A 22,242-nucleotide genomic window follows, 5' to 3' on the forward strand; every position below is an offset into this window, starting at 1 on the left:
CAGGCAGTGCATTCCATGCCCCCACTACTCTCTGGGTGAAGAACCTACCTCTGACATCCCCCCTATATCTTCCACCATTTATCTTAAATTTATGTCCCCTTGTAATGGTGTGTTCCACCAGGGGAAAAAGTCTCTGACTGTCTACTCTATCTATTCCCCTGATCATCTTATAAACCTCTATCAAGTCGCCCCTCATCCTTCTCCGTTCTAATGAGAAAAGGCCGAGCACCCTCAACCTTTCCTCGTATGACCTACTCTCCATTCCAGGCAACATCCTGGTAAATCTCCTTTGCACCTTTTCCAAAGCTTCCACATCCTTCCTAAAATGAGGCGACCAGAACTGCACACAGTACTCCAAATGTGGCCTGACCAAGGTTTTGTACAGCTGCATCATCACTTCACGGCTCTTAAATTCAATCCCTCTGCTAATGAACGCTAGCACACCATAGGCCTTCTTCACAGCTCTATCCACTTGAGTGGCAACTTTCAAAGATCTATGAACATAGACCCCAAGATCTCTCTGCTCCTCCACATTGCCAAGAACCCTACTGTTTACCCTGTATTCCGCATTCATATTTGTCCTTCCAAAATGGACAACCTCACACTTGTCAGGGTTAAACTCCATCTGCCACTTCTCAGCCCAGCTCTGCATCCTATCTATGTCTCTTTGAAGCCGACAACAGCCCTCCTCGCTATCCACAACTCCACCAATCTTCGTATCATCTGCAAATTTACTGACCCACCCTTCAACTCCCTCATCCAAGTCGTTAATGAAAATCATAAACAGCAGAGGACCCAGAACTGATCCTTGTGGTACGCCACTGATAACTGGGCTCCAGGCTGAATATTTTCCATCCACCACCACTCTCTGTCTTCTATCGGTTAGCCAGTTTGTTATCCAACTGGCCAAATTTCCCACTATCCCATGCCTCCTTACTTTCTGCACAAGCTTACAATGGGGAACCTTATCAAATGCCTTACTAAAATCCATGTACACTACATCCACTGCTTTACCTTCATCCACATGCTTGGTCACCTCCTCAAAGAAGTCAATAAGACTTGTAAGGCAAGACCTACCCCTCACAAATCCGTGATGACTATCCCTAATCAAGCAGTGTCTTTCCAGATGCTCAGAAATCCTATCCCTCAGTACCCTTTCCATTATTTTGCCTACCACCGAAGTAAGACTAACTAGCCTGTAATTCCCAGGGTTATCCCTATTCCCTTTTTTGAACAGTGGCACGACATTCGCCAATCTCCAATCCCCTGGTACCACCCCTGTTGACAGCGAGGACGAAAAGATCATTGCCAACGGCTCTGCAATTTCATTTCTTGCTTCCCATAGAATCCTTGGATATATCCCATCAGGCCCGGGGGACTTGTCTATCCTCAAGTTTTTCAAAACGCGCAACACATCTTCCTTCCTGACAAGTATCTCCTCGAGCTTATCAGTCTGTTTCACACTGTCCTCTCCAACAATATGGCCCCTCTCGTTTGTAAATACTGAAGAAAAATACTTGTTCAAGACCTCTCCTATCTCTTCAGACTCAATACACAATCTCCCGCTACTGTCCTTGATCGGACCTACCCTCGCTCTAGTCATTCTCATATTTCTCACATATGTGTAAAAGACCTTGGGGTTTTCCTTGATCCTACCTGCCAAAGATTTTTCATGCCCTTTCTTAGCTCTCCTAATCCCTTTCTTCAGTTCCCTCCTGGCTATCTTGTATCCCTCCAGCGCCCTGTCTGAACCTTGTTTCTTCAGCCTTACATAAGTCTCCTTCTTCCTCTTAACAAGACATTCAACCTCTCTTGTCAACCATGGTTCCCTCACTTGACCATCTCTTCCCTGCCTGACAGGGACATACATATCAAAGACACGCAGTACCTGTTCCTTGAACAAGTTCCACATTTCACTTGTGTCCTTCCCTGACAGCCTATGTTCCCAACTTCTGCACTTCAATTCTTGTCTGACAGCATTGTATTTACCCTTCCCCCAATTGTAAACCTTGCCCTGTTGCACGCACCTATCCCTCTCCATAACTAAAGTGCAAGTCACAGAATTGTGGTCACTACCTCCAAAATGCTCCCCCACTAACAAATCTATCACCTGCCCTGGTTCATTACCAAGTACCAAATCCAATATGGCCTCCCCTCTGGTCGGACAATCTACATACTGTGTTAGAAAAGCTTCCTGGACACACTGCTCAAACACTACCCCATCCAAACTATTTGATCTAAAGAGTTTCCACTCAATGTTTGGGAAGTTGAAGTCACCCATGACTACTACCCTGTGACTTCTGCACCGTTCCAAAATCTGTTTCCCAATCTGTTCCTCCACATCTCTGCTGCTATTGGGGGGCCTATAGAAAACTCCCAACAAGGTGACTGCTCCTTTCCTATTTCTGACTTCAACCCATATTACCTCAGTAGGCAGATCCCCCTTGAACTGCCTTTCTGCAGCTATCTCTAATTAACAATGCCCCCCCCCCCCCCCCCCCCACACCTCTTTTACCACCCTCCCTAATCTTGTTGAAACATCTATAACCAGGGACCTCCAACAACATTCCTGCCCCTCTTCTATCCAAGTTACCGTGATGGCCACCTCATCGTTGTCCCAAGTACCGATCCATGCCTTAAGTTCACCCACCTTAGTCCTGATGCTTCTTGCATTAAAGTATACACACTTCAACCCATCTCCTTGCCTGCAAGTACACTCCTTTGTCAGTGTTACCTTCCCCACTGTATCACTACGTGCTTTGGCGTCCTGAATATCGGCTTCCTTAGTTGCTGGACTACAAATCTGGTTCCCATTCCCCTGCCAAATTAGTTTAAACACTCCCAAAGAGTACTAGAAAACCTCCCCCCCCCCCAGGATATTGGTGCCCCTCTGGTTCAGATGCAACCCGTCCTGCTTGTACAGGTCCCACCTTCCCCAGAATGCGCTCCAATTATCCAAATACCTGAAGCCCTCCCTCCTACACCATTCCTGCAGTCACGTGTTCAACTGCACTCTCTCCCTATTCCTAGCCTTGCTATCACGTGGCACCGGCAACAAACCAGAGATGACAACTCTGTCTGTCCTGGCCTTTAACTTCCAGCCTAACTCCCTAAACTTGTTTATTACCTCCACACCCTTTTTCCTACCTACGTCATTGGTACCAATGTGCACCACGACTTCTGGCTGCTCACCCTCCCCCTTCAGGATCCTGAAGACACGATCCGAGACATCCCTGGCCCTGGCACCCGGGAGGCAACATACCTTTCGGGAGTCTCGCTCACGACCACGGAATCTTCTATCTATTCCCCTAACTATTGAATCTCCTATTACTATTGCTTTTCTATGCTCCCCACTTCCCTTCTGAGCCCCAGAGCCAGACTCAGTGCCAGAGACCTGGCCGCTGGGGCCTTCCCCCGGTAGGTCATCCCCCCAACAGCATCCAAAACGGTATACTTGTTTGGAAGGGGAACGGCCACGAGGGATCCCTGCACTGTCTGCCTGTTAGTTTTCTTTCCCCTGACTGTAACCCAGCTACTCTTGTCCAGTACCTTGGGTGTGGCTACCTCCCTATAACTCTTCTCGATAACCCCCTCTGCCTCCCGGATGATCCGAAGTTCATCCAGCTCCAGTTCCTTAACACGGTCTCTGAGGAGCTGGGGTTGGGTGCACTTCCCGCAGGTATAGTCAGTGGGGACACCAGTGGTATCCCACACCACCCACATCCTACAGGAGGAGCATGCAACTGCCCTAGCCTCCATCCCCTCTTACTTTACAGAATTTGCTGCCCCGTGGACCAACTGGACCTCCGCCCTCCGACTCTGCTTCCAGTCAGCTGTACACTAAACTCCTGGCTCCCTTCACGCTCTTTGATAAATATAGGAAATGAAATGTAGGGAGCACCTTACTCCCTCCTCACCTAACTCCCTCAGTCACCAAACTCTCACTGTAGCACACAAATACAACCAGTTCAGCACTCCCTCAGTCACCAAACTCTCACTGTAGCACTCAAATGCAACCAGTTCAGCACTCCCTCAGTCACCAAACTCTCACTGTAGCACTCAAATGCAACCAGTTCAGCACTCCCTCAGTCACCAAACTCTCACTGTAGCACTCAAATGCAACAAGCTCAGCACTCAGTGCAAACAAAGTCTGCACGGTAACTAGCTCCTATTTATACTGTGACTCTAGCCTCTGAAAACTGGCCTAATCCAATTAACTAATTAACAAGCTCCAGCTGCAAGTAAGTCCAAGTAGAACCTTGTTTAAAGCTGATTCAAAATTCACCTTCTTAGCGACCAAACAGCAACTTTTAAGTTAATTAACTAAATAAAAGAAATACTAGACTTTAAATAAAAATGAACCCTTATACTCCCTCAGTCACCAAACTCTCACTGCAGCACTCAAATGCAACAAGCTCAGCACTCAGTGTATAGAAGAAGGATTACAAGAATTAGTAACATCAGGCATGAACTTTGGAATGAAAGTGAACATCGATAAAACCAAAGTGATGCACATATCAAAATCACCAGGAAATATTCATCTATTCAAAGAAAAAAAGAAGCAGAACACATACGAAAATTTACCGAGGAAGCATAAGGTCTGCAGATGGAAGATGATTTGATTTGATTTATTAGTGTCACATTTATTAGTATACAGTGAAATGTATTGGCCGGGATTCTCTGACCCCGAGCCAGGTCGGATTCACCCGACGCCGCTCCGCCGCCGATTCCCCGGTCACCGGAGAATCACCACCATTGGCTCTGGTGTGGTTGGCATGGTCGGCGTGGCGCCAGTCGACAGCCACTCTATGCGGCCCTCCCCGCGATTCTCCGCATGTGATGGGCCGAGTGGCCACTGAGATAGGCCGAGTCCCGCCGGCGCCGTTCACATGTGGTCCTTCGTTTTATGGTCCTACCCGGCGGGACCTCAACGTTCATTCTGTGGGGAGCATCTGGTAGGGGAGGGGGGAAAGGGGATCCGGCCCCGGGGGGGGGGCCTCCACCGTGGCCTGGCCGGCATTCGGGCCTCTCCTGGTGGGGGCCTATGTTCCTCCGCGCTCGGCCCCTGTAGCTCTGCGCCATGTTGTGTCAGGGCCGGCGCGGAGAAGGCAACTCATGCACAGCTGCGGGTTCGCGCCGGTCGTAATGCACATGCACAAATTCGCGCCGGCCGTAATGCACATGTGCAGACCTGCGGCACCGGTTTGACGCCGGCATTGGCGGCTGGAGCTGCGTGAGTCGCTCCAGTGCTGTGCTGGTCCCCTGTAGGGCACAGGATCACTGACCCTGGGGGTCTGTTGATGCCGTCGTAAATTCAACGGCGTTTACGAAGGCGTCAACACTTAGCCTCAGGGATCAGAGAATCCCACCCATTGTTTCTTGCATGCTCTGTAGACAGCGCATACCGGACATAGGAAAGGAAGGAGAGACTGCAGAATATAATGTTAGTTATAGCAAAGTAGAGAAAAGATCAACTTAATACGAGGTAGGTCCATTCAAAAGACTGACGACAGCAGGGAAGAAGCTGTTCTTGAGTCGGATGGTACGTGACCTCAAACTTTTGTATCTTTTTCCTGATGGAAGAAGGTGGAAGAGAGTATGTCCGGGGTGCGTGGGGTCCTTAATTATGCTGGCTGCCTTTCTGAGGCAGTGGGAATTATAGACAGTGTCAATGGATGGTAGGTTGGTTTGCATGATGGGTTGGGCTACATTCAAAAACTTTTGTAGTTTCCTGGGGTCTTGGGCAGAGCAGGATCCATACCAGGCTGTGATACAACCAGAAAGAATGCTTTCTATGATGCATCTGTAAAAGTTGATGAAAGTCGTAGGTGACATGCCAAATTTCCTTAGTTTTCTGAGAAAGTAGAGTAGTAGTTGGTGGGCTTTCTTAACTATAGTGTCGGCATGGGGGGACCAGGACAGGTTGTTGGTGATCTGGACATCCAAAAACTTGAAGCTCTCGACCCTTTCTACTTCGTTCCCATTGATGTAGACAGGGGCATGTTCTCCACTACGCTTCCTGAAGTCATTGACAATTCCTTTGTTTTGTTAACGTTGAGGACGATATTATTGTCGTCGCACCAGTTCACCAGATTCTCTATCTCATTCCTGTACTCTGTCTTGTCATTGTTTGTGATCCAACCTCCTACGGTGGTGTCATCAGCAAATTTGAAAATCGAGTTGCTGGGGAATTTGGCCACACTGTCATAGGTGTATATGGAGTAAAATAGGGGGTTGAGGACACAGTCTTGTGGGGCACCGGTGTTGAGGATGATCGTGGAGGAGATGTTGTTGCCTATCCTTATGATTGTGGCCTGTGGGTTAGAAAGTTCAAGATCCAGTCGCAGAGGGAGGAGCCTAGGCCAAGGCCTCGGAGTTTGGAGATGAGTTTCATAGGAATAATGGTGTTAAAGGCTGAGCTGTAGTCGATAAATTGGAGTCTGACATAGGTGTCTTTCTTATCTAGATGTTCCAGGGTTGAGTTCAGGGTCATGGAGATGGCATCTGATGTGGATCTGTTGCAGCGGTAGGCGAACTGTAGTGGATCAAGGCAATCTGGGAGGCTGGAATTGATTCGTGCCATGACAACCTTTCAAAGCACTTCATGATGATGGATGTCAGAGCCACTGGATGATAGTCATTAAGGCACGCTGCTTGGCTTTTCTTTGGTACAGGGCTGATGATCGCCTTCTTGAAGCAGATAGGGACCTCAGATTGTTGCAAATAGAGGTTGAGGATGTCTGCGAATACCCCTGCCAGCTGATCCGCGCAAGACTGAGTGCTCATCCGGATACCCCATCCGGGCCAGTGGCTTTCCGTGCGTTGACCTTCAAGAAGGATGATTTGACATCTGCAATTGTGACCTCAAGAAACAAGTTAATCCAAGGCTTCAGGGGTGGAGGGCTTGCTCTCGCTCAAAGCGGGCATGGAGTGCGTTGAGCTCATCAGGGAGGGCTGCATTGGAGCCAGTGATTTTACATGCCTTCATGCAATGAAGGCATAAGAACAAGGACGACATAGGGAAAGGCTATAATTGGTAACAAGAGACAGTTGCTAACCAGAAGGCTGAATAAAAACTGAAGAGGTGACAAATAAAGATCTTGATTTGGAGTGTTGTTTTGTATGGATGTGAGATTCAGACCTGATGGAGGGAGGACATCAACTTGCCAAATAGCTTTGAAATGTGAGTTTGGGGGAGAATGGAAAGCACCTACTGGACAGAAGGAAAATAACAAATGATGAAGATAGCGAATGAAATGAGCAAAGAAACTTGCTGAATGCAAATAGATAAAGACTGATAGACTGGATAGGGCACATCTTAAGAAGAAATTTAACTTGTAAGAGACGTTGTGGACGATTTCAAGGCAAAAAGAGGAGGAGGAAAGAAGAGAATATCATTGTTGGATGGCTTGAAAATCGAAGAAAGTCATTGTCAAAACAAGAAAGACTGGCACAGGATAGAGAGCTATGGAAAGACCATCATGATGCAAAGAGCTGGCATCCGGAAGAATATACATGGCGACGATGATGAAGAATATTGTAGCTGTTAGAATCTGGATCTATTGGTTATAACAAATCAGTTTACAAATCTTGCAGAGATTTCTGATTACATGAAGGAAGGAACGAGAAAAATGGACCTGAGCTACTAGCTAGTTGCTGACAGACCCTTTAGAGATGCTCTGATTTGACAGCTCTGTTATCCAGGTTAGATGACTACTCTCCTTTTCTGCCAGAAACCATGATATCACTGATAAAAACACTTGTCTCAAGTGGCAGCATTCCACCCATGCTAAGACTGCCCCAGGAAATGCATGTCAAGCACAAATTTCTGAAAATATTGTTTTCTGCTTGTAGTTTTAGGGGTCAATTCTAATTGTGCAATATGCTGATGAGACATGGTATACATTAATAATAGTATTATTTATTAGTGTCACAAGTAGGCTTGCATTAATACCGCAATTAAGTTACTGTGAAAATCCCCTAGTCACCACACTCCGGCGTCTGTTCGGGTACACAGAGGGAGAATTCAGTATGCCCAAATCATCTAACAAGCATGTCTTTTGGGACTTGTGGGAGGAAACCGGAGCCCCTGGAGGAAACCCATGCAGACATGGGGAGAGTGTGCAGACTCGGAACATTATAGTAGGAGGTGATGACCTTTATCACTCTTCTGGACCTCATGGCACAGTCGTTATCACTGCTGCCTCACTGCACCAGGGACCCAGGTTTGATTCCACCTTGGGTGATGTGTGGAGTTTGCAAATTCTCCCATGTTTGTGTGGATTTCTTCCGGGTGTTCCGGTTTCCGCTCACTGTTAAAAGATGTGCAGATTAGATGGATTGGCCATGCTACATTCTCCCTTGGTGTCCAAAGGTTAGATGGAGTTGGAGGGTTGCGGGGATAGAGCAGGGGAGTGGGCCTCGGTCGGGTGTTCGTTCAAAGGATTGGTGCAGACTTGATGGGCTGAATGGTCCCCTTCTGCACTATGGGAATTCAATGGATTCTATAGAAGCCTATAATGAGACGTTCCAATAAAGTTCAGACTCTGTAAATATTTTGTGTCCGCACAATCAGATCAAGAATATTATACTGTTTGTCAACCTTTAACTAACAACCAGAAGCTAGTGCACAGAAGACATTAGTCAGAGCAAAACTGCTCTATTACCAGTAGAACAACTAATGTTGGGCATCACGCTGCCAGTATCCTCACTAGCAAATACTTCAGGGAAATAATATATCAGTTTGTTAATGAATATTGCTTCACACTCAATGCTAACCCCATGTTTTCCCTCAATTGAGGTCTATCAAATTCTTCTGTGATATCCCTCCTTTTCAATTTTCTTTTTAAGTGCTAAAAGTTCATGTACGGATTTCAATTAAGCTTGGTAGACTAATAGAGTATGGCTCAAGGAAGTACTGATTATTTTTGTCAATTTCTTAAAGGATCCATAAAGAGTGGGAGATAGGGAACATTAAGGTTTTACCTCCGCTGAAGGAATGTTTTTGCCCTTGTTTGGAAGCCTGTCTGTCTTTAAATATATCTCAAAAGCTAGTGGATTGATTTCAACAAAACCTGATTCATAGATAAGGTATGGCTCAAGGAAGAAGTGATTAATTTTTAAATGAGGATATTGATCCAGATTTATAGAACATAAAACAGTACAGCATAGTACAGGTCCTTCGGCCCACGATGTTGTGCCAACCGCTTATAATCTAAGATCATCCTAACCTACACTCCTTAAATTTACTGCTGTCCATGTGCCTGTCCAAGAGTCGCTGAAATGTCCCTAATATCTCTGACTCCACCACCTCCGCTGGTAGTGCATTCCACGTACCCACCACTCTCTGTGTAAAGAAACGACCTCTGACATCTCCCCTATACCTTCTTCCAATTGCCTTAAAATTATGTCCCCCTCGTGACAGCCATTTCCGCGCTGGGGAAAAGTCTCTGGCTATCCACCTTTCCATGCCTCTCATCACCTTGTACACCTCTATCAAGTCACCTCTCTTCCTTCTTCTATAATGAGGCCACCAGAACGGGACACAATATTTCAAGTGTGTTCTAACCAGGGTTTTATAAAGCTGCCGCAAAACCTCACAACTCTTAAACTCAATCCCCCTGTTAATGAAAGCCAACATACCATACGCCTTCTTAACAACTCTATCAACCTGGGTGGCAAATTTGAGGGATCTCTGTACATTGACCCCAAGATCCCTCTGTTCCTCCACACTTCCAAGAATCCTGTCTTTTATCCTGTATTCAGCATTCAAATTCGACCTTCCAAAATGAATCACATCACATTTATCTAGGATAAACTCCATCTGTCACTTCTCAGCCCAGCTCTGCATCCTGTCAATGTCCTGATGTAACCTGCAACAACCCTCAACACTATCTCCAACTCCACCAACCTTTGTGTCATCGGCAAACTTACAAACCCACCCTTCCACTTCCTCATCCAAGTCATTTGTAAAAACCACAAAGAGCAGAGGTCCCAGAACAGATCCCTGCGGGACACCACTGGTCACCGACCTCCATGCGGAATACTTTCCATCCACTACCACTCGCTGTCTTCTTTCGGCCAGCCAATTCTGTATCCAGACAGCCAAATTTCCCTGTATCCCATGCCCCCTGACTTTCTGAATGAGCCTACCATGGGGAACCTTATCAAGTGCCTTCCTGAAATCCATATACACCATATCCGCTGCCCGACCTTCATCAATATGTCACATCACATCCTCAGAGTTCAACGAGGCTTGTGAGGCATGATCTTCCCCTGACAACGCCATGCTGACTATCTTTAATCAAACTATGTTTCTCTAAATAATCATAAATCCTATCTCTCAGAATCCTTTCCAGTGTTTTGCTCACCTCAGCCATAAGACTGACTGGTCTGTAATTCCCAGGGATTTCCCTATTCCCTTTCTTGAAAAGGGGAACAGCATTCACCTCCAATCATCCAGTACTACTGCAGTGGGGAGTGAGGATGTAAAGATCATCGCCAACAGCGCAGCAATCTCCTCCCTTGCTTGCCGTAGTAATCTTGGGAATATCCCGTATGGACCAGGGGACTTATCTATCCTGATGCTTTTCAAAATTTCCAGCACATCCTCCTTCTTAATATCAACCTGTTCGAGCCTATTAATCTGGAGTACGCTGTTCTCACGAGCAACAAGGTCCCTCTCTCTAGTGAATACTGAAGTAAAATATTCATTTTGGGCCTCCGCTACCTCTTCAGACTCTAGGCACAAGTCCCTCCGCTGTCCTGATCGGCCCTACTCTCACTCTGATCATCCTCTTATTTCTCACAGAAATGTAGAATACTTTGGGGTTTTCCTAATCCTTCCTGCCAGGGCTTTTTCATGCCCCCTTCTAGCTCTCCTAAGTTTATTTTTGAGTTCCTTCCTTGCTACCTTGTAACCCTCTAGATTCGTGCCAGATTCTTGCTTCCTCAACCTTGCGTAAGCTTCCTTCTTCCTCTTGACTAGAAGTGCCACTTCTCTTGTCAACCAAGGCTCCTTCACCTTACCATTGCTTCCTTCTCTCAGTGGGACAAAACTATCCACCACTCGCAGCAAATGCTCCTTTTAACAACCCCCACATTACTATTGTGCATTTCCCTGAGAACATCTGTTCCCAAATTATGCTCCTCAGCTCCTGTCTAATAGCAGTATAATTTCCCTTCCCCCAATTAAATACCTTCCCATACTGTCTGTTCCTATCCCTCTCCATGACTATGGTATAGGTCAAGAATTCAAATCCTGGTAATTTTTGAAAAGGTCTGTTGAGGTGGGGAGATAGGGTGAATTTAGTTTTTTTTATAGAATGTTGTGTGTTCTTTTATTTAAAATGTTGATTATTTTCAGGATGTTGTGAATTGTCTCAGCTGCGGTGGTGGAATTTTTCATTACTATCAAATTGTGAACAGAGTTTTCAGAGCAGGTTGTGGATTAGCCTGAAACCTCCTCAGTGAGATGGAAGTGCTTCATAAATATATATATATATTTTTCTGCTTTGTAGTTACAGAACATCAACCAGGCAGAACAAAACCTCAGGGAAGAGTTGCATAATTGTAATAATGTTGAGTTAACATAGCGTGACAGAGCCCTGCACTCTACTGAATGTCTGCCACTTGTCTTCTTCTGGTTTGGCTGACCTTTCTCCCTTTAGGTAATAGAGAGATTGCTTTGCTTACTCATTTCAAAATTGTATTGCCTTGTTAATTTATTTAGAGGCATGCTAAATAACGTACTGGCTGCAATAGCTGAAAGCAAAACAATCTATGCTATTGAAGTACTTTATCCTGTCTTAGAATCATTTCAAAGTGCTTTGGGCGTCAATTGTTGCGAGGGAAGAAATTGTTGCAGCTGCTTTGCATGCAGCAAATTCTCTTGAACATGAACGAGATATATGGTAACATGTTGTTGTGTTTGGCCTTCTGTACCTTACAAAGGAACCCACCAAACACCTCGACTTGTCCAAACCAGAATCTTTATTGAGTCTCGAGTGGTAAGACAGCAATCTGTCGCAGAGCATTTTATCATGGAGTCTGCTTATTACTCTTCTGGAACTACACCTAGCATCGACCATTTGCTTGTGTGTCTTACTACCATCTGCCACCAACTGCTGAAGGCTGGATGTGTGTTCACTTATAAAAGAGTCCCTGGTCACATGACCTTGGTCTTGAGACTGCATGGTGTGTCTGCACCGCCAGCTGCTGGTTGGAGATCACACACCATCATCTATGATATAGCCCGTAAGTATATCGCCACACCTGTTAGCACTCTTTCCTCTGAGTTAGGAGGTCATGGATTGCTGCATAAAATTGAGTACATAACTGACATATCTATACATTTTTGAGGTCTTGCTACACCGCCAGAGTTTCTGTCTTTTGCATGAGACATAAACCAAGCACCAATCTTCACTCCCAGAAGGGCATAACATATCCCACAGGAGCATTTGAAAGACACTACAGTTCTATTGGTGTTCAGGTCATCATTTATGCCTCATTTAATGTCATAAAACAGATTATTTGGTCATTACTATTTGTGGGACATTACTAATATGCAAATTGGCTACCATGGGCTACATGTTATGGTAAGGGTGAAGCCACAGTTTCGGCTTTGTTGTTCATCAATGGTCTCACAAATGGTCAGCCAAATAGCTAACACAAGGAACAGGTGTACTCCAATCCAGTGCCCAAAGTGGCAGGTCAGTCAGTGAGATCAGCACCACGTAATGCTTTTCACCTCTACAGTCTCAGGTTGTGATATTCATGATATGCAAGACCCTTGCTGGCCAATACTGAAGGAGTCCATCGGATCAGCTTAGCAACCTGAATTGACACTTCAGAAGGCCAGTGGTCTGTTCGATAGCCGTTTAAGTTGCCCTGTGGCAGGTGCTGTACATTTCCTCTGCATCACGAGCAGAGGTTCCTCACAGGTATGAGGGTCACCACCCCTCTCTCATATGGTAATGGTCACCTCCTTGATGCACTGATGGTCTACAGTCTGGGAAATACCACAGATATCCCCAGGGAATTCCTGGAAAGATCTGTTGGTGTAGAAATTGAGAGGTGACCTTCAGGACCAATGGCATTGATACCTACCAATCCCGATGGGTCTCAGCTTGTCTTGCAGCAGGGTGCAGAGATCAGTGACAGCCTCTCTGGAGGTGAACCTCTTCCCACAAAATGCCCAGATTCTGATCTGTTCTAGTAGCCACGGCATTTAATCAAGGAGGGTTAGGGAGTGGGGTTGGTCGGTGTGATAGATAGACTCTCTCTCATTGGAGATGGTCATAGCCTAGCAATTGCCTTACTGGATGCTACTTGTTACTTATCAGAACATGCCTTGTCCATGTTTTATGGCCACATTATCTTCATTATCTATGGAATTGAGAAAGGAGCTGAACATTGAGTTACCATCAGCCACAGCCCCGCTTCTGACCTTTCGATGAATCGAGAGCATTTCTCCTTCTTCCCAGCCTGTTTAGTTGTGGGTTAACTCACGTCCTACACCAGCCATCTCTTTACCTACCCAGGTGAGATTCCTAGTTTGAGATACTTCATGTGTCGATTTATGCCACGGGGCTACACGTGCCGAGAACTGACAAAATTAAAAAAAAAGAAGGCAGTCATAAATTATCGTTAATCAATTAATTGTAACAGTTTAATTTTAAGAGGGATTTTTGGTGGTGGCGCTCTCTGCCATTAATTTAAAAAAAAATCAAAATTGACTCTAAAAATAAGGATATTAGCAGTTTGGGATATGTGGACATCTTACAGTTTACGATGTTGTGCGGCTAATGATAGGTACAATTAGTCCCATGAAGAATTGATATTATGTTGCTGTTATGACAGGTCTTTTCAGACAACAGCATATATGGCACTTAGAGTGGTTCTGTGATCTATCAGTGACTTTGGCTTGAGGATTAAATGTAATTTGATTGTCTATATTGCAGTGATATTCTAAGTATATTTATTCAAACTCTTTCACGCTTCAAAACAATCAATCTTTACTTATTAACACTCCTGTTAGAAAGATTACTCCTGACTCTTCTTCTAAAACATTTATTCAATGGTAAATCTCGTCATCCAAAGTTAAAATGAGGTCAGAAACATTAAGCTAAAATTTGTAACCACGAGGATCATGAAGAGATATAATTAAATTCGCAGATGAACGATGGTATTGAAATGGAAGTGACAGATTCTCGAAGGAGTAATTGATAACCTTTACACTGTGACTTAGGTTTTTTGTCATAGTTTCCCTCCTCAGATTGAGAGTCACAGCCGTGTACCTGAGCAGAGAATGGAAAAGGGAAAGGCTGAGGGGTGGGCGGGAGATTGGAGGCTGGTGGAGGGGAAGAGGCTGGTGTCAAGGAGAGATTGGAAGGGTAAGTGAGGAGGGATGATTAGAGGATGGTAGGCAGAGTGTAGAGGTGAAGACTGGAGGCAAAGGTTGGAGAGACCAGAGGCCATTTTCCCATGTAGAGACTAAGTCCCGTGGCTGGGGTGGAAACATGGGAGGATGGGATTCTCCATCGGTGGGATCCTCCGCTTTGTCGGCAGCGAACCCATGCCTGCGGGTTTCCCGATGGCCAAGCAAGTGGCCATAATGGGAAACCCCATTGGCCGGCTGTGGAAACAGAGAATCCCGCTGCCGCCGGGACCGCGTCGCGCAGGAAAACAATGCTGGTGGGATGCTCATGATATTTCTGCTGCTAAGGCTGGGCCAAATCATGCTTAGTGGGATTCTCCAGCCCAGCAGCCACGTGCTTCTTAATGTGCTGTTCGCTGGTGGCGGGATTCTCTCTTCCCGCCGCTTGTCAATAGAATTTCCCATTGAAGCCACCCCACGTCGCCGGGAAACCCAGGTGCAGGGGTTGTGCTGCCAGTGGGAAAAGAGAGTTCCAATTGCTCGAGAATTCCAGCAGCTAAATCCTCCAACGTCAACCTCATTAATTACACAACCGGGTGTTTTACACAGTATTTTGTGGGAGGCAGGCCTGATGGCACATCGTCCACCACCCTAGCCGGGTTTCATATTGAAAATTCATATTGAATGAAGATTTTCCTCCTGAAAATGTAGACGGACCTCCGGGAGCACTCTGAGCTCAGAAGATGGACTTCCTGAGAAATAAGACAGATCTCCAGGAACATTCTAAGGCTGGAAGATGTACCCCCCCAGGACACTGAATCAGGAAGGTCTACCTGTGGATGAACCCCAAACCACTGCTGTGGTGTTCCGGGGTCCAGGATTGCATTTGGACTCCATCCTGAACTCAGGTGGCAGCCCGAGGCAGTCTTCACCAGAGTCTCGACATCTGTTTATCATGTTGCTCCAAATGTTTTCAGAACCAGCGGGTTTTTCCACAGATGCTCGGGTGAATCAGCCGACCATGGTCAGACCTTCATCTGTATCCCATTAGTGGGATGCGAATGAATTTCATGCTGTCCTTCGGCAGGTTTCCCGATCTGCTCTGGCAGGCAAAATCTGCTGTAAATTCACGCCAACATACAACTGATATTTGGACCACCCGCTAAAATCTCCCCAGCTCCCCCCACCCTGGGCCACTATTGAACCCGTCGGTGGGGGCTTGGGAGAATTCCGCTCCAAATTTTGGGTTGAGATTGGATGACGTAGGTTTTCGTTTGGGGAATCAAAAACCCGGACAAGCTCTGTTCAGAAGGATTGTCCCTTCAGTCCGAGGCTGTGCCCTCAGATTTTAGTTTCTCCGACAAGCGGAAATATCCTCGCCCCGTCACTCTATCCAGGCTTCTTAGTGTTAAGTTTCAATGAGATCCAGTCTCAACCTTCAAACTCTATCAAAGAAGTCATGTTGGAGATATAGCGAACATTGGTGACGCCACAGCTGGAGTACTGTGTGCAGTTCTGGTTGCCACATTATAGGAAGGATGTGATTATACTGGAAAAGGTGCAGAGGCATTTACCAAGATGTTGCACTGGTGGTTAGCACTGCTGCCTCACAGCTCCAGGATCCCAGGTGCAATTCCGTTCTCAGGTGACTGTCTGGGTGGAGTTTTCACCTTCTCCCGTGTCTGCGTGGGTTTCCTCTGGGTGCTCCCATTTCCTCCCACAGTCCAAAGATGTGCAGGTTAGGTGGATTGACCATGATAAATTGCCCCTTAGTTTCCAAAAGGTTAGGTGGGGTTACTGGGTGACAGAGATAGGGTAGAGGGGTAGGATGCTCTTTTCAAGGGTCGGTGCAGACCCGATGGGCCAAATGGCCTCCTTCTGCACTGTAACTTCTATGATTTTATTTATGAAGAGAAGTTGGATAGACTTGGGTTGTTTTCGCTGGAGCAGAGAAGACTGAGGGGTGACCTAATTGAGGTGTACAAGATTATGAGGGGCACAGACAGGGTGGATAGGGAGCAGCTGTTCCCCTTAGTTGTAGGGTCGGTTACAAGGGGACACAAGTTCAAGATGAGGGGCGGGAGGTTCATGGGGGATTTGAGGAAATACTTTTTTACCCAGAGGGTGATGACGGTCTGGAACGCACGGCCTGGGAGGGTGGTATAGACGGGTTGTCTCACATCCTTTAAAAAGTATTTGGATGAGTACTTGGCCCACCATAAAATTTGTGGCTATGGGCCAACTGCTGACAAATGGGATTAGGATTGGCAGATCAGGTGCCTTTTGTGCGACGGTACAGACTTGATGGGCTGAAGGGCCATTTCTGCACTGTATTTTTCTGTGATTCTGAGTACAGAGCCAGAATCCTCAACTGCTCCTCGTATGATAAGCTCTTTATTCCAGGGATCATTCTTGTGAGCATCCTCTGGACCCTTTCCAAGGCCAGCACATTCTTCATTAGATATGGGACTCAAAACTGTTCACAATACTCCAAATGGAGTCTGACCAGAGCCTTATACAGCCTTAGCAATACATCCCTGCTCTTGTAGTCTAGCCCTCTCGACATGAATCCTAACATTGCATTTGCCTTCCTCACTGCCAACTGAACCTGTATGTTAATGTTAAGAGACTCATGAACTAGGATTTTTAAGTCCCTTTGTGCTTCTGATTTCCAAAGTCTTTTCTCATTTCAAAAATGGTCTATGTCTCTATTCATCCAACCAAAGTGCACAACCTCACATTTTTCTACATTGTATTCCATCTGCCACCTCTTTGCCCACTCTCCTAGCCTGTCCAGGTCCTTCTACATCCTCTCTGCTTCTTCAATACTACCTGTCCCTCAACATTTCTTTGTATCATCTGCAAACTTAGCAACAATGCTCTCAGTTACTTCTTCCAGATCATTAATGTATATCGTGAATAGTTGTGGCCCCAACACTGACCCCTGCGGAACACAACCAGTTGCCAGCTGCCATCCTGAAAGAGGCCCCTTCACCCCCACTCTCTGCCATCTGCCAGTAAGCAAATCCTCCACCTATGCCAGTACCCTGCCCCAAATACCATAGGCTCGTATCTTATTGAGCAGCCTCCTGTGAGGCACATTGTCAAAGGACTTCTGGAAATCCAAATAGATCACACTCATCGGATCTCCATTGTCTAACTTCTTTGTTACCTCTTCAAAGAACTCTTACAGATTTGTCAGGCATGATCTCCTCTTGATGGATCCATGCTGACTCAGTTCTCTTTTACCATGCACTTCTAAGTACTCCACAATCGCATCGTTAATAATGAACTCTAAAATCGTGACCTCACGATGCACTTGTAGATTGTCGCTTGTGAAATGCAGCACATGACCCTTGACGGTCACCATGAGCGGGTATCCTCCTCCTCCATGTGGTGCTTGCAGTGATGTCTGTAAATGAATATACATGATCAATGTATGTAAATGTAGTACAGTCAATTCAACACTAGATGTCTCACTATCAGATGGTATAAGAACGACTTTCCCACTCTTTCTGAGAGAGTGTGCTTTAGGAGAGTGAACAGACAAGACCTAGATTAGCTAGAGAGAGAAGTTATAAGTTATGTCATTATTACATTGTATCGTTAGTTAGTTATCTTTACTGTATTTTATTTCTTTTCCGCGTTGAGTATTTAAGTACAAAGGACTCACAAATATTATTTATATTACTCATTAAATTAGTTCATCTTTAAAAGAAGACTATTATTTATTTCATCAACTCGGCTGCCTCAAAGAGTAATATATATATTACGTAAAGTAATATAACAGTGCCAAGTCCATGAAGAAATGGCATAGGTGCCACACCGTCCCCTTGCTGAGGTCCGGTGCCTCCTGTGGTACACACTGTCTTCATCTGTTCAAAATACCAGCGACACCTGTACACCTTGGGCCGTTGCCGGCCTCCCCCTCAGGTTGCTCCCTGTCCTAATGGGCAGCCGGGTCTTCAGGGTGTGGGATGGGGCCCTGAACATGGGCCGCTGCCTCAAGACTCTGTGAATGCTGCTGCCGCCCCTCCTACATTGTCTGGCCACCTGACCTGCCAGCAGCACGCCAGGGGAGCTTCCATGGGGTCCAAGATGTCATCCATCTTGTGTAATATCTGTCAGGGATTGGAGAGGGTGTGAGACTGACAACCAGTGGTGTCCTCCACTCCAGGACCCTCCATTTTCCCATTGCTCCCCCCTCCAACCCCCACATCCCCTAACATCCAACACACCCTGCCCATGCACCCATAGCCGCAACAGGGACCCCTGCTCACCGGGCCCCACACGCTGTACCCCTGACACCCATGCATAATGTTACCTGGACTGAGCATTTGTGCCTTCCCCCGTGCACACACCCACATCAGGTCGCGGAGAAGTCACGGTGCTGTGGTCCAGCCCCTGGGTGGTGGCTGCTGCGTCCATGCTGTTGCTTCCTGCAGTGGCCAGTCACAGTGTTCAGGCATCAGGATGTGATTGGGATGCTCGGCAATAGCCCCCACAAGCTACGTGGCCCGCACACCCACAGGAATCCACTTGGGATGTGTGAAATGCTCACTTAACCACAATTGCCAGTTTCCTATTAACAATAGCCTTCAGCCGCACAGAGGCCTCCACCTTCAGTGGGAGTTATGGGTGGTCGGTGGGATAGACCTCTTACTGTGTAACAGGTACAGATGACTCAAGGGGTGGCATGACTCCCCCTCTGCACCACCACCAATTGCAGCATACCTTGACCAAAGCTGCCCCCCAGGGAAGTCCCCAGCTTCCCCCACCGAGCACAGAGCAGCAATTCCAATGCCCCGGGCTCATTGCTTGGGAGCGAAGATGGCTACTCACTTCCTCGGATGCCCACAGCAGCCATTCCGCCAGCTTCACGTTTAAAAAAAGGTGTACTAATCGATGCCCACATGACAATTTACTGGGGATGCGGTTAGATTACAGGACGCCGTTAGATAGGGGACTTTGCCGTTAATTATATGGAATAGATAATTATTGCTTTCGCGCCATGCCATGGCAAGATCCTAATATCACCATATGGAGCGGGTCGGTTAGATCGCAAAGCAATCAACGCCCAACGTAGTTCACGATTTTGGCCTCTCCTGTGATCTAACAGCTACGTTGTGCTCTCGCTCAAGCACAACACAGCCATTAAATTGCGCCCATGGTGTTAGAACCAACTAGTATATTATTTATAACTGCAACATCAACTTTAATCAAAATTGAGAAACCCCTTCTCTTATTTCTTCTCCATCAGTCCTGAGTACATGTTAAACAGGACTTTTATGAACCTATTCTTGACATATTTGATCCATGGCTCTAATATTGCTATTCCATCAGAAGTCCATGTAGCACCTTTTACCAGCAGCTCGTCAATTTTATTAGTTACACTACGGAAAGTTATGTGAATACAATTTGAAAGCTCCTTTTTCATTCTTGCTTTTATTCCTCCAATCTTGTAATTTTATTTCATTAATCTATGGGATGTGGATGTTGCTGGCTAGGCTAGCATTTATTGTCCATTGCTAAGAGCCCTTAAGGAGGTGGTGGTGAACTGTCTCCTTGAACCGATGAAGTCCCTGAGGTGCTGATACATCCACAGTGCCGGTAAGGAGGGAGTTCCAGGATCTTGACCCAGCAACAGTGAAGGAAAGGTGATATATTACCAAGTCAGGTTGGTGAGTGACTTGGAGGAGAGCCTCCAGGTGGTGATGTTCCCAGGTGCTCTTGTCCTTTTACATGGTAGGGGTTGTGAGCTTGGAAGGTGCTGTCTAAGGAACCTTGGTGAGTTACTGCAGTGCATCTTGCAGGTGGTACACACGGCTGCCACTGTTCATCAGTGGTGGAGGGATTGAACTTTTGTGGAAGGAGGAGCAATCAAGCGGGCTGCTTTCATAGAATCATAGAATTTACAGTGCAGAAGGAGGCCATTCGGCCCATCGAGTCTGCACCGGCCCTTGGAAAGAGCACCCCCACTTAAGCCCATGCCCCCATCCTATCCCTACAACCCTGTAACCCCATCTAACCTTTTTGTACAGTAAGGGCAATTTAGCATGGCCAATCCACCGAACCTGCACATCTTTGGACTGGGAGAGGAAACCGGAGCACCAGGAGGAAACCCACGCAGACACGGGGAGAATGTGCAGACTCGGCACAGACAGTGACCCAAGCCGCAAATCGAACCTGGGACCCTGGAGCTGGGAAGCAACAGTGCTAACCACTGTGCTACTGTGTCGGTTTGTCCTGGATGTCATGATGTTTCTAATTTGACACCAGTTTCTCGCTGTCCTCTGATCTCTTGTTTTTTCCACGATTTTGTTGTTCGTCTCCACCTGCCAAATTTGAATAATCCCTTTCCAACAGCACAAGTTGGTCTTTCAATGAGAAGCAGACTGGCCTAGTTCCTTTTGCCTTTTGTGAGATTACCTCTAGCCTGACTCGATAAGATCCCACCTCACAGACATTTGTGCAGTCAGCCATATTTTAATAAATTGGGGCGAGCATCCGATGTTCACTTCACCCAAAATTGAGAGCTCATTGAAAGGTGAAAAAAAGCTGAGAAAGGAAAGTTTCTAGTCAACTGTTTTGAGTTATTTCCACATTCAATGTAATTTCTGCAAATTCCCACGCTGCCGCTTGTAGCCACCTGGGGTGGCCACGTCCCGATTCAAAATGGACACTCGCAAGGAGTCCAAAATTGGACAACACCAGAGAACGCAAGCAGGTGCAAGGTTTCCTGTGTATTAAGATTTGCAGAACCCAGACAGAACTGAAACCAATAGCCATTATCATATTAATGAGCTATCTCCAGGGACAAAAGGCAACATTTAAACAATCGAGACCAAGCCAGACTCCCAGGCACCAGCGGGAGCTAAGACAAAGGCAGGCCAACGGCCACATAGGGCCTGCCCAATGATCAGGGAACAACTCCGGTATTGGAGAAATCGATAAGAACGATTGGGACATGGTCCAATTAATTGGGACCAAGTCCGGGGTCCACCCAAAAGGGCGCGAAACTCCTGGGGACTATAAAATAGAGTCCCCAAGTTCAGTTCGCTCTCTTGGCAGCTCTCGAAAGAACTCTTGACCTTGGCTCTCAGCGAGGAGAGACCTGCCTAGCAGCTGCACCAACCAAGTAAGTCTCAAGTCAACGCACACTACGAGATAGACGCTCCTAGCTACTATTCCGTACCAGTTCGAAGCCAGCAGAATCAGAACCGGACAAAAGCCATTGTTCCCCTGACCTGGTTGGCCACTCGAAGCTAAGTATAGGCTTTAGTAATAGTTGTAGTTTAGCGAGGAGAGTTTATGCATGAGTAATAATTGACTGTGTGGGTAAATAAATGTGTATTGATTTCAAACTTACTAACTGGTGTATTGAGTCATTGATCAGTACTTGGCTTTGAACCCTGTGGTGGTATCAGAAAGATACCTGGCGACTCTAGAGCAAAGGTAATTAAAACAGCAAATTAAGGGAAAACACAATTAGCAACACACTCTCTCCATCTCCAATGCTCCACGGGGCAAAATACAAGAAAAATGTTTAACATGTAGCAGTGATTCAGTGATCCAGTGCTCCCATAATGGAACAGGGTGCACATCTTCGGAATTTACAGATTCCAGAATTTTCAAATTTTCAGAATGCGACTTTCCGAGACATTCTCCCCATGAATGCCATTTCCTGCTGGGCCCACTGGATTGAGGACTCATCCATTACATGCACAAGCCTGGCTTGCAATAACCCAGCTGTTTAATCCAGTTGCACCTAGATATGTTCTGAATAGGAACAGAGTGTAGCATTCCTAAAGAATCAGTAGATCTGTGTGCACACCTGTTCATCATCACAATCCCGAGCTTTTAAA

The sequence above is a fragment of the Scyliorhinus canicula genome, chromosome 10 (genome assembly GCF_902713615.1).
Source record: "Scyliorhinus canicula chromosome 10, sScyCan1.1, whole genome shotgun sequence".
NCBI classification, from domain to species: Eukaryota; Metazoa; Chordata; class Chondrichthyes; order Carcharhiniformes; family Scyliorhinidae; genus Scyliorhinus; species Scyliorhinus canicula.